The sequence below is a fragment of the Hibiscus syriacus genome, unplaced genomic scaffold (assembly GCF_006381635.1).
Source record: "Hibiscus syriacus cultivar Baekdansim isolate YM2019G1 unplaced genomic scaffold, ASM638163v2 tig00113726_pilon, whole genome shotgun sequence".
NCBI lineage: Eukaryota > Viridiplantae > Streptophyta > Magnoliopsida > Malvales > Malvaceae > Hibiscus > Hibiscus syriacus.
Window position 1 is genome coordinate 3,173,327 of NW_024063472.1, and position 15,634 is coordinate 3,188,960.

The window sequence follows — 15,634 nt, forward strand, 5'->3', positions numbered from 1 at the left end:
AAATCTGATTTTAAACACACAAAATGCTAAATTAACTTTCTCTAGTGGTATTGGCAACTCATATATTGAAAATTAATCATGTTCAAACAATCAAATTAATCTTTAAACTATATTTGAACATAAAGTTAATTTTCATCAAGAATCATAAACTCCCCCTAACTAATAGCAATGAATGCAATCAAAAATTACTATTCTAAGCATTTTTTTATTTAGTCTTAAAAGTGCTAAAATTATTTTAAACACTAACTGAAGATAGGTTGGTCAAACCTAATTCACTCCTAAGTGTCCAAAATCTTTCCTTGTCTAAAGGTTTTGTAAAGATATCCGCTAATTGGTGCAAAGTATCAACAAATTCTAGAACTACATTTTCCTTAGTGACATGGTCTCTAATGAAGTGATGTCTTATTTCAATGTGCTTAGTTCTAGAGTGTTGGATGGGATTTTTAGTGAGACAAATAGAACTAGTATTGTCACACTTGATAGGAATGGTACCAACTTCAATTCCATAATCAAAAAGTTGTTGTTTCATCCATAAAACTTGTGCACAACAACTACCAGCTGAAATGTATTCGGCTTCAGTGGTAGATAATGCAACACAATTTTTTTTCTTTGAAAACCAAGAAATCAGCATATTTCCAAGGAATTGGCAAGTACCGGAGGTTATTTTCCTATCTAATTTGCATCCTCCATAATCCGCATCAGAAAAGGCATGCAAGCTAAAACTAGAGTCTCTAGGATACCAAAGTCCTAGACTAAGAGCGTCCTTAAGGTATCTAAAGATTCTCTTAACAACTAGTAAATGTGATTCCTTAGGACATGATTGAAATCTAGCACATAAGCAAACACTAAACATAATGTCCGGTCTACTTGCAGTTAGATAAAGCAAAGAGCCAATCATTGACCTATATAATTTAACATCTACACATTTACCTCCTTCATCTAAGTCAAGCTTTGTTAAAGAGCTCATTGGAGTGTCGTGAGGTTTGCCATTTTCTATTCTAAACTTTTTGAGCATATCTTTGATGTACTTAGCTTGATTGATGAAGATGCCATCTTTTCTTTGCTTGATTTGGAGTCCCAAGAAAAATGAGAGCTCCCCCATCATGCTCATCTCAAACTCACTTTGCATTAGCTTAGAAAATTCTTGGCAAAGAACATCATTAGTAGAACCAAATATTATATCATCAACATAAATTTGAACTACTAATAAATCTTTACGTTTATGCTTTAAAAACAATGTAGTGTCAACCTTCCCTTTTGAAAAATCTTTTTCAATTAAAAAGTTTGACAATCTTTCATACCAAGCTCTAGGAGCTTGTTTTAAACCATAAAGCGCTTTTGTCAATTTAAGAACATGATCCAAAAATTTTGAATATTCAAAACTTGTAGGTTGTTCCACATACACTTCTTTCTTTATAAAACCATTTAAAAATGCACTTTTAACATCCATTTGATATAATTTAAATTCATGAAAACATGCAAATGCTAATAACATTCTAATTGCTTCCATCCTAGCTACGGGAGCGTATGTTTCATCAGTCTATGCCCTCTTCTTGAGTATACCCTTGAGCAACAAGTCTAGCCTTGTTTCTCACTATATTACCACTCTCATCAAGCTTATTCCTAAATACCCATCTAGTACCTACAGTAGATTTATTACTAGGCCTTTCAACTAATATCCATACTTTACTTCTCTCAAATTGATTTAATTCTTCTTGCATAGCCATAATCCAATGTTCATCTTTTAATGCTTGTTTAATATTCTTAGGCTCTATGCATGAAATAAATGCAACATAATTACAAATATTTCTAAGAGAAGATCGAGTTGTTACCCTTTGGATGGATCACCTATAATCTCACCATCCTTGACATAGTTGTACTCTCTTGGATAAGATACTTCCCTTTCTTCAATGGTTGGATTCTCAAGAGGATCAGGAGTTACCTCATCTTTTGTTTCTTCCTTTGATGATGGTTCTTCAACGTCATGTCTAACTTCATTTGTATTTATAATACCTACATCATCATTCACACAAGAATCCTTCCTCGGAAGGGGATTATCATCGAAAACAACATGTATAGACTCTTCTACAACTAAACTTAATTTATTAAATATTCGATAAGCTTTAGAATTTAAGGAATAACCCAGAAAAATTCCTTCATCACTTTTAGCATCAAATTTGCCAAGGTTTTCTTTACCGTTATTTAAAACAAAACATTTACATCCAAAAGGATGAAAATAGCTAATGTTAGGCTTTTTATTTTTGAAAATTTCATATGGAGTTTTCTTTAAAATTGGCCTAATCATTACTCGATTTACAACATAACAAGCGGTATTTGTGGCTTCCGCCCAAAAATATTTTGGCAAATTATTTTCACAAAGCATGGTTCTAGCCATTTCTTCTAAAGTTCGATTTTTCCTCTCAACAACTCCATTTTGTTGAGGGGTTCTAGGTGCTGAAAAATTATGGCTAATACCATTAGAATTACAAACTCATTAAATCCAAGATTTTCAAATTCAGTGCCATGATCACTTCTAACACTAGTGATAGAGTAACCTTTTTCGTTTTGGATTACTTTTGAAAATGGGATGAAATTTTCTAATGCTTCATCTTTAGTACTTAAGAATAGAACCTGAGTATATCTAGAATAGTCATCTATCAAGACAAATGCATATTGTTTTCCACCCAAGCTAGTAGTCCTAGTTGGCCCAAAAAGATCCATATGGATCAATTGTAATACTCTACTAGTTGACACATCATTAATGGATTTAAAAGAAACTCGCTTTTTTTTTCCTTTAGCACAAGCATCACATATTTTATCATTATCAAATTTTAGTTTAGGCAGCCCTCGAACCATTTCTCCTTGAACTAACCGTTGCAAAACACTCATGCTAGCATGTCCTAGTCTCCTATGCCATAACCAACTATCATGCTCATCCTTTGCAACTAGGCATAAATTAGTCATATCTATAGAGTCTAAATGCACCATGTATATGTTTCTTATTCTATGACCAACAAGCATAATCCTATTAGATGCAATGTCAATGACTTTACAACCATTAGTTTCAAATATGACATTGAATCCCTTATCACATAATTGACTAATACTCAAGAGATTATGCTTTAATCCATTCACATATAACACATTTTTAATTTGTATGGAAGAGGTATTACCTATTGTACCTATACCTTCAATGTGACCTTTTGAATCATCACCAAAAGTCACTTCTCTTCCATTTTTGGCGTTAAGCTCAATGAACTGGCTTTTATCTCTAGTCATGTGTCTTGAGCATCCACTATCAAGGTACCATGAATTTGGATTTGTTTCCCGTGCCTTGTAGCAATGCTCCTTTTCCTACAAACATAGATTAATTTCTAATTTTTGGTACCCAAATTCTTTTGGGTCCATATCCATTAGTTTCCAAAATCCTAGTCCCCTTAGGTATCCATTTGTGTAGGATATCCTTATCTTTAGTAGTAATGAGCTATTTAGTAACCCATATACTTCTAATGATTTTTCCATTAGAGGTTCTTTGGGGACCTCTATGATTGTAGTTTTTAAAACTTTTTCTAACAAAGTTGGAATTTTCTCCATTTTCAAAACGTTTTGTTCCAACTTTATCAAAAGAAGCTTTAAGATCATCAATTTTCTTTTGATGATCATCATTGACCTTTTAAAGTAAATTTTGCAAGTCCAAAATTTTCTTTTCAAACTCTTCTAGTTTGATTTGCAAATCTTTGATTTTACTTTCAAGATCGTTGTTGGTTTTGGATATGAGTTTATTTTCATTTTTCAATTTTGAAACATCATTTTTATATTTTAAAAATAATTTCTCATAATCCGAAGCCAACCCATTATATTCCTCTAATAGCTCATCATAGGATATATCATCAAAATCATATGAGTTAGAGGTTACCTTAGAATCTTCCCCGAATGCCATCAAGCACAAGTTTGCTACTTCTTGTTCCACTTCATCAGAACCTTCTTCATCGCTCCATGTAGCCACATGAGCCTTGTGCTTAATTTTTTATTGACCCTTTCTCTTCAATTGTGGGCAATCATATTTGACATGCCCCGGATTTTTGCATTCATAGCAAATGATTGGGTCCCTCTCTTTTGGTTCATTTTTGAGGCCTTCATTTCGTTTGAATTTTCTTCCTCGGTAAGGTCTCATCATTTTTCTGAACCGTTTGGCAAATAATGTCATTTCCTCGTCATCGTTATCTTCATCCGAATCGTTCTCATCTTTTGTGGATTTGAGAGCAACTCCAATGTTTTTCTTCTTCTCCTTCTCCTTTGGTGTCACTTCAATCTTATCGAGCTCCACCTCATCTTCAAGCATCATTTCATAAGTGAGGAGTGAACCGATTAGCTCTTCAAGAGTTAAGGACGTTAGATCCTTAGACTCGATGATTATCGTCTTCTTTGATTGCCATGATTTTGGAAGGGAGTAAACTAACTTCCTCACAAAGCTTTTCATTTGAAATGATCTCTCTATATGATTTGAGACCATTGACAATCATTGAGAATCTATCCGTCATAGCTTTGATATCTTCATTTGGTTTCATCCTGAAATTTTCATAGATATGCGTTAGAATACTAATTTTAGATTTCTTTACCTCATCAGTACCTTCATGAGTGACTTGAAGTTTGTCTCATATTTCTTTGGCGGTTGTACAAGATGAAACTCTTCCGTATTCATCTGGTCCAAGAGCACAAAATATAATATGGATGGCTTTGGAGTTGAGCTGGAACATTTTTGTCTCTCATTCACTCCATAATCTTGGATGAGTGAGAGGCTTGAAGTATCATTCTTGTACGACATTCCATGCTCCCATGTCACTTGCTTGAATGAAGTAAATCATTCTATTTTTCCAATAGGCATAGTTAGCCCCATTGAAGAAAGGAGGCTTGTTGACAGGCATCGAATCGAGACCGAAGTTGAAGTTTGAAGTAGAGGTCATTGATGACTTTGATTATCGATGTAACTCTTCCCGAATCGACTCAAGAGGCGATTAAACCTTCAAGAGGTGATTAAACCTTCAAATGAGTTAGGCTCTGATGCCAATTGTTGAGTTAATCGATTGATAAATATGGCCAAGAGGGGGTAAATTGGCAATTAAAATTTTGATGGAAGCTTTTGCAGAAAATTGAAAGAAATTTGCAAAGTAATTTAGAGTGGTTCGACTTTCTCAACCAAAGTCTACGTCCACTACCTTAGCTATCCACACTAAGGATTTTCCACAAATTCACTAATTTGTCTTTCTTTTGAGGACAAAGAGTAACCTTACAAACCCTCAAGAATTATCCCCAAATTCTTGAGAACACTCTCTCCCAAAGAGAACAATACAAATTTGCAAACTTACAAGGAAATCCTCACAAGGTAGATTGTTTGCACAATTCTAGAACAAAGAAAAGAACACTCAAGAATGAATAAAATTGAGCACAATAAGTGTTCTTGAAAGCAAAATGAATATTGAATGAAAAATAGGCTTGAAATGCTCAAACTTGAGGTTTGATGCTTTCTCTTTGATTCTCTCTTGATTCTAGTTGCTTGATGTTTCTTGTTATTGATCAATGGCTTCTAAGCTTGCTTAAATACACCTTGAATCACTTCTGAACGTTGGGGATCATTAATGAAGTTTTTGGAGCTGTTTAAGTGTGAAAACAATTAATATTTCTGCTTGGAGCGTGGGGGGAATCGTTACCCCTAATGGGGAATCGGTTCCCTAGGTGTAAAATTCAAATATTTCGACCGTTGAACAGTGGGGGGAATCGGTACCCCCTGGGGGGAATCGGTTCCCTCCGAGCATACTGGAATTCTTCGAGGCAAACCATTCAGGGGGAATCGGTATCCCCTTGGGGGGAATCGGTTCCCTTTGAGCAATCTGGAATTTTTGGCTTTGAAATGGTTCGAAATATTTTGTAAAATCGTTTTGAAATTATTTTTAAGATTAAAACTTAATTTTACACTTGAGTAAGGATTTAAAATGAACTTTGAAATACTTTGAGTAATATTTTGATATTCAATTTAATATATCGAATATGCTTAGAAAAATTATTTTCAAAATTAAAATTCTTTTAATTTAATTTGTTATATCGAAACATTAAAATGTTTTCAACATGGTTACGTTAAGACACCCCTTTTCATAATATTTAAAATAAATAAACATTTTTATTTATATATATATATCAATACAAAAAAATAATATTTAAAATATTAAATTAAACATATTGAAATTAAAAAATTAAATAATGACTAAAATAAACAAAATTAAAATAATATGATTGAAATTAACAATAATAAAACTTATAGTAAAAATGAAAGTTATTAAAATTAGTGATTAAAATGTAATTTATCAAATTTAATAGCCATGACTCGAAATATCCTGAAATATAGGTATTAATATTATTATTTGACATTAATAAATTATTTGGGACTTAAAATAAAATTTAATAAAATTATGAGAGATTAAATAGGATATTTACCCTAAATATATATAGGTATACGGGCAAAGACTAAAATAAAATAAAATAAAATAAAATTCGAATATTGAATTAAAATATATGAAAATTTATTTCAGTGACTATATTATAATAAAACAAAATTAAAAAACAGAATTAAAAACATATAGAAATTAGTTTCAGTGATCAAATTGAAAAGATACAAACTTGGAGGGACTGCGAAAAGAGTTTTCCTATGTGTTAAACCGGCTCCCAAGGGCCATTTAGCTTCATTTCTTCTATTTGGTTCTCTCTCTCTTCTTCTCTCTAGCTTCCTTCACCTGAGGGAGTTTCGGTCACCGACCGGCAGCCGTCTATCGTCGTCGACCGCCACTGTCGGCCACCGTTCACGGTGGCCAGAAATTACAAATTTACCCCAAAATACCCTTCATTTTACCCTAAAACCAAAATCAAGGACCGTTTAGCCTAAAAACTCTTAAATCGGCCTAGATCTAAACTTGTTACCTTCGATATTTCGGCTTTTCAACGGCGTAGGGAGGCTCCGACAAGGGTAAGTTCTCTCGATCTCTTTTTTTTCCTTCTCGAATGGTTGTTTGTTGGTGTGGTATTTGAGTTTTAGTTGCTCTCCTCTCTATTTTTTGCTCTCTGTCCGTTATTCCTTTCTTTCACAGGTATGTGATGGCTTTATAGCCTCGATGAGGCTTTCGTCGGTTCAGGTACAAGGGTCGAGTTCGGTGAGTCACCAAACTATAGTGGTGACTCACCCCATAGCTGCGACGTGGATGGCCGTTAGGGTCTTCTAGAGGCTTCTAGCGAGGGCAGCAGCAACTGGAACGTCGGTGTGGAGACAGCAGAGGCGGCGATGTGGCCTTAGGGTGATGATACCCTAGGGTTTCATTTGGAACCATCTGGGTTGTTGGATCAAAGCCAGATCCAATGGTGGAGCTGAGGCGGATGGAGCTAGAAATGATACAAACCCTGTATTATTAGGTTAGACTTGGGTTAGTTCTGATTGGGCCTGGATTGGGTCTGGGCCTCCAGGATTTGTAAAACGGGCATCCGGGTCCTGGGCTTGTATTTATTTAAATAATAATAATAATAATATATATTATTATTAATAATAATAATTTTAATAATAATAATAATAAAATGAGAAAATTAGTGTCTACAGCAACCTACTTTCTTAGTGAACTATAAAATTTTATGGCGCTATCAAATTTCTTATAGATATTCATAACATTTTTAGTTTTTAACTTATTTTGTTATCATTGGAATGTCTAAGGCCCAATCAACTTAAACTCTGCTAACATTTTAGCGCAACCTAAAATGTTAATAATATTCATAACATTTACCATTTATAACTTATTTTCTTACCATATATAACATTTTAGGTGCAACATGTTGTTAGAAGTATAACAATCCTAGAAAATAAAATAAAAGGAAAATATTATTAAAATAATTGAAATAAATAGTATAGAGATAAATATATGATTTTTATAGAACAACCTAATGGAAACGAGTAGAGGTATACAACTACGCAGTTTCCTTAAGACAAATTTTCAGTCACCCCTATGGTGCTTGAGATTGTTGGTCATCTATCTCCCAATATACAACAACTAAGATGATCAACTACAATTGCACAGCTGCAGAGATCACGAACAATTTATTACCTTTATCTATCACCAAAAAAGCTAGATGAGAAGAAAAGAAAATTCTTTTTTGAATTTTTTTGAGTTGTTTTAAATTGTGTTTAACATAGTAGGTTTACACAATATTTATAGGGATTTCACATTGTGAACAATTGATAATTTTGACCTAATGAAACATAAATGAGAAACAAACAATCAAGCAATTTTTAAAATATTTCCAAGCCCACAAAGAGTCCGATCGGTTTAGACATTCACATTACCCACATTGTGCACATCTGCACATGTACAAACCAACAATTGATTTCACGTTTTCATCAACAACGTTTGGATCAATTTCTTATTCAAAGTTCCAAAATTATCAATTTTTTTCAACAATCTCTCACATGAATGAAATTGGTCATTTTATCAAAATCATTCTGACTCGATGTGATAATAGACTCTACAATTGATAATTGTATATGATAGGTAGATGTCCTTCTTTGAACATTCCCTTGTGACAACATATTTACTTTAATAACTTACAAGCAGACATGATGTCCTTGAATTGTTATGTCGTTTGTGTAAAACGATGATATACTTCGCATAATTGCCCTTCTGAAAAGAATTCTAGTTCGCATGGATATGTCCATAAAGCTATGAACATCGTCTGGTTCTACAAGGGTTTGAAAGAACTATGCCCAATAGTCTTCTTGAAGCGGTCCTACTTCGCTTTCACATGGCTCACCGAGACACACAATGGTAAGTAAAAATTTTGCTTAGCCTATACCAATTTGAGCACTGTTTACATCACATGAACGGACTTGGGATAAAAAAAATCCACAATGACCGCACACGATTTATGCAATTAGGTTGTTCCTTTGAACTTAGATCTTAAAATCTCTAGTCAATTAGGTACCTATATTATTATGTAATGATGGATTGAGGGGTATTGAAGAGTGTATTCACATCTTTAAAAATTTTAATTTTTTGTATATTTTGAATATTTTTTTATGTTTTCTGCTAGTGACTTAAATCACATTCTCCAAAAATTTATAATTATGCATCTCTAAATTTTTAATATATATATCTTAAAAATTTACATTTTTAACATAAAATTTTGTATCTATATGTAAATGGGATAAGTTAAATAATAGGGGGAATTACCTGTTGGAAGGCTACACTCCAAATCATCTTCACTGGCATGTGCCTCTCCATGTAGGGATGTAAAATCGGGTAATCGTTTAGGTTTCAGTCGGATTCTGTCAGGTCTGGTAAAATCGGATATAAGTCAAGTCAGGTAAATTTGATGTTTCGACTCGGAACAGGTCAGGTCCAGGTCAAATAAGGTCGGGTCATTTTTAGGTTAATTTGACACCAGGTACAGTTTGGGTTCAGGTTGGGTTCCTTTCAGTTCGGATCGATGTCAGTTCATGTCAAAATAGTTCAAGTCCGGAGCAGTTAAAAAGTAGGTTAATTCAAGTTCAGATGGACTTCAGGCGGATCTCGTTCAGATCGGGTCACATCATTGGCAGATAAAATTCAGGTCTGATCTCTATCAGATATGGATTGAGTTCAAATCGGATTAATTTTTATTTTTGGATTAATTATTTTCGTCTTTCACGAACGTTGAATTGCAATTTGTAATTGTATATGATTTAGAGTAAATTACTAAGAATATAAATAATCATGATTCAATTTTATGAAAAATACAAATTTAATAATTAAATTGAACAAATATTAAATTACAAATTAAAATTTAAATAAATTAAACAACACACATTGATGAGGCATCAAATCAAAATAATTTTTAATTGTGAGGTTGAAATTAATACAAAAAAGTACTAAATTATACCCATTTAAAAAGTTATGGGCCAATGAAAAATATAAATAAGTAATAAGTATGGGTCAATTTCAGATGCAAATCTAATTTGGAGGACTAAATTAAACAAATATGAAATTACAAATAAAATTTTAAATAAATTAAACAACACAAAGGGATCAAATCGAAATAATTTTAAATTGTGAGGTTTAAATTAATACAAAAAGTACTAAACTCATTTAAAAAGTTATGGGCCAATTAAAAAATATAAATAAGTAATAAGTATAGGTCAATTTCATATGCAAATATAGTTTTAAGGACTAAATTGAACAAATATGAAATTACAAATTAAAATTTAAATAAACTAAACAACACACATTGTGAAGGATCAAATCGAAGTAATTTTAAATTGTGAGGTTTAAATTAATACAAAAAGGTACTAAATTATACCCATTTAAAAGTTATGGGCCAATTAAAAAATAGAAATAGGTAATAAGTATGGGTCAATTTCAGATGCAAATATAATTTTAAGGACTAAATTTAACAAATATAAAATTACAAATTTAAATTTAAATTTAAATAAATTAAACAACACAAAGATATCAAATCAAAATGATCGCAAAATGTGCAAAAAATACTGTAAAATAGACTAAATTGCTTTCATTTCAAAAGTATATGTATTATATATATAAACTATATAATTTATATTTATATTATTATATACTATATAAACTATATTATATCTATATATATTACGTAAAAACTATATATATATATATATTATATTATGTATAATATAAATAATATATTGTATAAATTATATAGTTTATCAATATAAACTATATAGTTATATATATATATATATATATATATATATATATATATATGGTTTAAGGTTTAGGCTTTATGATTTAGGGTTAATTTATGGAATTATATATAAATTATATAGTTTATAGATAGTAGTATTTAAACTATATATAAACAATATAAACTAACTTATACTATATGTAAACTATATATAATATATAGTTTACATATGAACTATATGTATAAACTATATATAATATATAGTTTACATATGAACTATATGTATAAACTATATAAACTATATATATAAATTATGTAAACTATATAGTTTACATATGACCTATATATATAGTTTATTAGTGAACTATATAAACTATTTATATAGTATATACTATATATATAAATTATAGTTTATAATTATACACTACATACTATAGTTTATATTTATATAATATATATATTTATATACTATTTATATAAACTATAAAAAGTATATAGTGTATAAAATATAATTTATATTAATATACTATATATATGTATGTATATATTTAAACTATATAGGTACAAACTATATAAAATATATAGTTTATAAATTATAAATTATATTAATATAGTATATATATGTATGTATAACTAATATAAGTAATATATATATATATATATATATAAACACTATGCATAAACTATATAAAGTAATAAAGTATATATTTTATATAAACCCTAAACAATATGCATAAACAATAGTTAATATATGTAAATTATATATGTAACTTATAGTACATGTATGTATAAACTATGTATAGTATATACAAACTATATATATATATAACCTATAGTATATGTATATATACAATCTATTTATATGTTATATAAACTATATATGTAACCTATAGTTTATAAACAATTACTCGTATTAGTGTACTATATAGTTTATACTTTATAACCTATAGTATATAATTTATAAACTATAGTTTATATTAATGTACTATATAGTTTATATTAATGTTAATTATCTTAACTATAATTTATATTAATATAGTATATAGTTTATAAACTATACTATATAATTTATAACATATAGTTTATATTAATATTAATTTTATAGACTATGTTTTATATTAATATTAATTACAAATTATAACCTATATTATATTAATATAAGTTAATATTAATATTAATATTAATTATAATATATAATTATAATGTATAATTATTTTAATATTAATTATAAATAGTTTATTAATATAAATTTGATAGGGATGAAATTGCAAACACGCGCCAAAAATAGCCATTTGCCCATTTTCTCCTTCCTCTTCCCGGCCAAACCCTCCCTCCTTTATTTTCGGTCTCTCTTCTTTCCCGCTCAGCATCCAAAATCTCTCTTTTTCTCTCGTTTTCCATCTTTCATTGTTGTTTCTGTTTGCCGAACGGCGATGCACCATCCAAAGTCGCGCATTTCCTCTTCGGCCTCGGCGTATTCTGCCACAACGGCGTTTGATTTCAAGCCGGTGAAACGCCGGTGGGCAATTACAACTGCGACAGGTGTGGGCTTCCTAAGAAGGGGCATGTTTGCCAAGTCAACAGTGGCACCAGCCCTACTTCAACTTCCACTCCGACGTTGAGTCCAGCCGCCAATGCCATCGAGAATTGCTCATCCGCATCTCCTCCTCTTCAGCCCCGCACATTTTCAAAGTTATGGATTGTTGAATCCCATTTTAGTGGTAGGAATAGCAAGATAGGTATTTGAATTTCAAATTCATCTTTTTAACTTGAATTTTAACTAGTTTAGTAATTTGCATATAGTGTTTGCATTTGTTTCTCATAATTTATTTAGTAAACTAAATTCAATTAAACTCGCATTCGTGTTTCAAAACGAAGTGTCAATGATTTTTGTGTTTGAATTAGATAGTTTGTGGAACATATCTTTGAGTTGAAGAACAACTGTTTTGCTCAGTTGTACTTTTATTAGTTTATGATCTAATACTAATACTAATACTAATATGTTTTTGTTTTTGTTTTTCTCATGAAGGCTGTAAAGGAACTGTTAAGGTTGGATGCTAAGAATCCGGATTCACATCGCTGCTTGGTATTCAGCATTTTCTATTTTGCATTACCATATTGTGCACCAACATGTGCAAATACATCCTTTTTTTCTTTTTTGAGTTAGTTACAAAGATCATCCAGTCTGTATGCTGCTTATTAGAATTGAATGCAATGCACAGATTAAATTTTTCCATAAGGTGGACTCGATGCCTTCTCCAGTGTCTGATGCAGAAAAACTTGTTTGGAGTGTCTTAGAAGTCAAGCGCCCATCCATCAGGTTCTTTTGAAATGGCTTTATGATAGTTATTCTCCCAACTGGAATTTCATTCTGTTATCAGTACTACATAATATGAAACTAGAATTGCAGGACAAAACTTACTGAGGCAAACAAAGTTTTCTTTGGTAAACATGAAGGTAATTGGGCTTTACATAATATGATGCATTTTAGGCTCCATGAGGTAGTGTTAATAGTCATTCAATATATATACATCTCTGTTCTGCAGATTCTTTAATGCATAGAGTGGCAGTTGCAGAAATGTTGTATGTCTTGGATCCTACTAAGAAACTTGAAGATGTTAAGTTAATTGAAGATTCGTCCAATAAAGTTGTCTTAAAGTAATGCTTTTAGTGTATCAAATTTTTTGACTTGTTTATGTTGATTCCATGCAATTCAAATTGATCTCATTGTCTCTCTTAATAATTCAGCAATGGAGCACTTGGAACAGTAATGAGGTGGAAACTCAAGGACTGTATTGCAGTCCATAAGCTCTTAGACAATGTTCTTACTGATCAAGATGCTACTTTGAGTGAGTATATTTCTAATTCTCCACATAAATTGGGGTTTACTAAAATTTGGGCTAACACTATTAACTTATTATGAAATTAATTGCTCTGTTATTTTCTAAAGTGTTTTTTAACAAGAATCTTAATGATATTGAAATTTTGGTATATTGTTATTTTATACTGTAGGAATAGTTGTTTCAATATAATGCATTAAATTATTTTTTCCCTTTATATAGATATGGTTTCTACATCATTTAGTGCTCTTTTATATGGTTTCAAAGTCGTTTCTCTGATTAAACCCTATTCATAGGTGTCTTATTAGACAAATGCCAGACTTCTGTAGACAATTTGTAGTAGTAGTCTCCTAGTCTGTTCTTAGGTTTTTGATATTTCTTGTTTCTGCTCTCACGTGCTGGCTCATATTTTAGTGTGCACCCTTTTGCTCTCATTAGAAGAGTTGTCAGACCTTGAGTATATGGCAAACTGTCCTACAGATGGTGGAAATTTGCATATATGGTGCTATTTATAATGCCATCTGCTGTTTAGTAATTTTAGTGATTCTTATTTGTTGAATCTCAATGCAGGCTTTATGTTTGAATTGTAAGGGTTTGGTAAAGTCGAAAATGTTTGGCACTGTTGACAATCGAATTCCCTTTGGCTTTATCACTGATTGTATGCTTTCTTAATGCAGGATGCTTGCTGAATTGATGCAATGATGCTTGTTGAATTGGTACATTGATGTTTGCCGGTTGCTGTTGTCTATTACTCACTGATGTCTTGTAAATTATTGTTGTTGGTCTGACTTAAATCAATTTTTGAACCTTATAAATTTTTATCTAAATAGTTACTCATGTGGAATTATGTTGGTGGCATTTTGGCTTTTAAAGTTAGAAAGTTACCCGCAATTAAACATGTTGGCAATATTTAGGTATAAAGGCTCGATGAAGATATTTCTGGTAGTATAGTTAGGCTTTTAGCCTTGTAAAACCTTAGCTATAAGATCTGAGAGCATTTATTCCAACATAAATTTATTTTGTTTAGTTGATTTTATTGTAATTTTAGTGTTTTTAAGTGTAATAAAATTAACTTCATTTATAAATTTTTTGTTTTAGTATTTGTAATGTTATTCAAGTTTCAAATCTTTAATAAGTACATCATTTCAACTAATATATTTTTATTTTAAAATTACAAGTTAAATTATACTTAAATTATTAATCAATTTTCACATTAAAAGTAAATTAGATTTATGAATATTTTAATTCAATTTATATAATTTAATAAAATCATGTTCAATAAGACAATATTTAAATTTAATTTAGTGATTATAAATAAAATTTATAATATAAGAATTATAAATAATATAAAGAATTAGAATTAATATAAAAATCAGAATTATAATATACAAATTATAATTAATATAAAAACTAAATTTCAAAAAGTAATCATATTAATTTAATTATTATAAGTTTATTATAAATTTAAAGTAACATAATTATATTAATTGTAACTTATTACTTATAAGTCATGACAATATCAGATTATTGTAAACAACATGTCGGATCATTTACAGGTTGAGTCAATTACATGTCAAGTTCATAACAGGTCAGGTTGAAAACAGGTCGGGTAATACCAGTTATTTACCAGGTCAATCTCGGGTTCGGGTTCATATCAGTTGGATGCAGTTCGGGTTCGGATATCATATTTTCGATTCAATTCGGGTTCAAGTCGTTCTCAGGTCGGGTGCAGGTCAGGTTCATATCCACAATTTCCAGGTCCAACTCGGGTTCAGGTCAACACTAGTTCCGACTCGAGTCGATTTCAGATCACCACAACACATGTCAAAAATAATTTTAACTCGAATCGCTTTCAGTCAATTTTACAAGTCAGGTCAACATTTTACACCCCTATCTCCATGTGCTCCCAATGGCCTAGGGAAGCCAACTATGCCATCATCCAAACTACCTCGTAACCCTCTTATTTTCACTCTTTTACCCTCTACTCTTATTATTATTTTTCTTACGAAAATTAATTAAGAGAATGGGATTATATATGTTGAGATTATCTTTTCACTTAAAAGGGTGTTGTAAGT

At 30.7% G+C, this 15,634-nt stretch overlaps 1 long non-coding RNA gene across 1 annotated transcript; it reads left to right on the forward strand.

Annotated features, from left to right (window-relative positions):
* Positions 1-13,162: 13,162 nt before the first annotated feature.
* LOC120187914 lies at positions 13,163-13,561 on the forward strand. The gene is made up of 3 exons (XR_005522357.1): positions 13,163-13,176; positions 13,266-13,377; positions 13,468-13,561. It is a non-coding gene; the product is annotated as an uncharacterized LOC120187914 (long non-coding RNA).
* Positions 13,562-15,634: the final 2,073 nt, after the last annotated feature.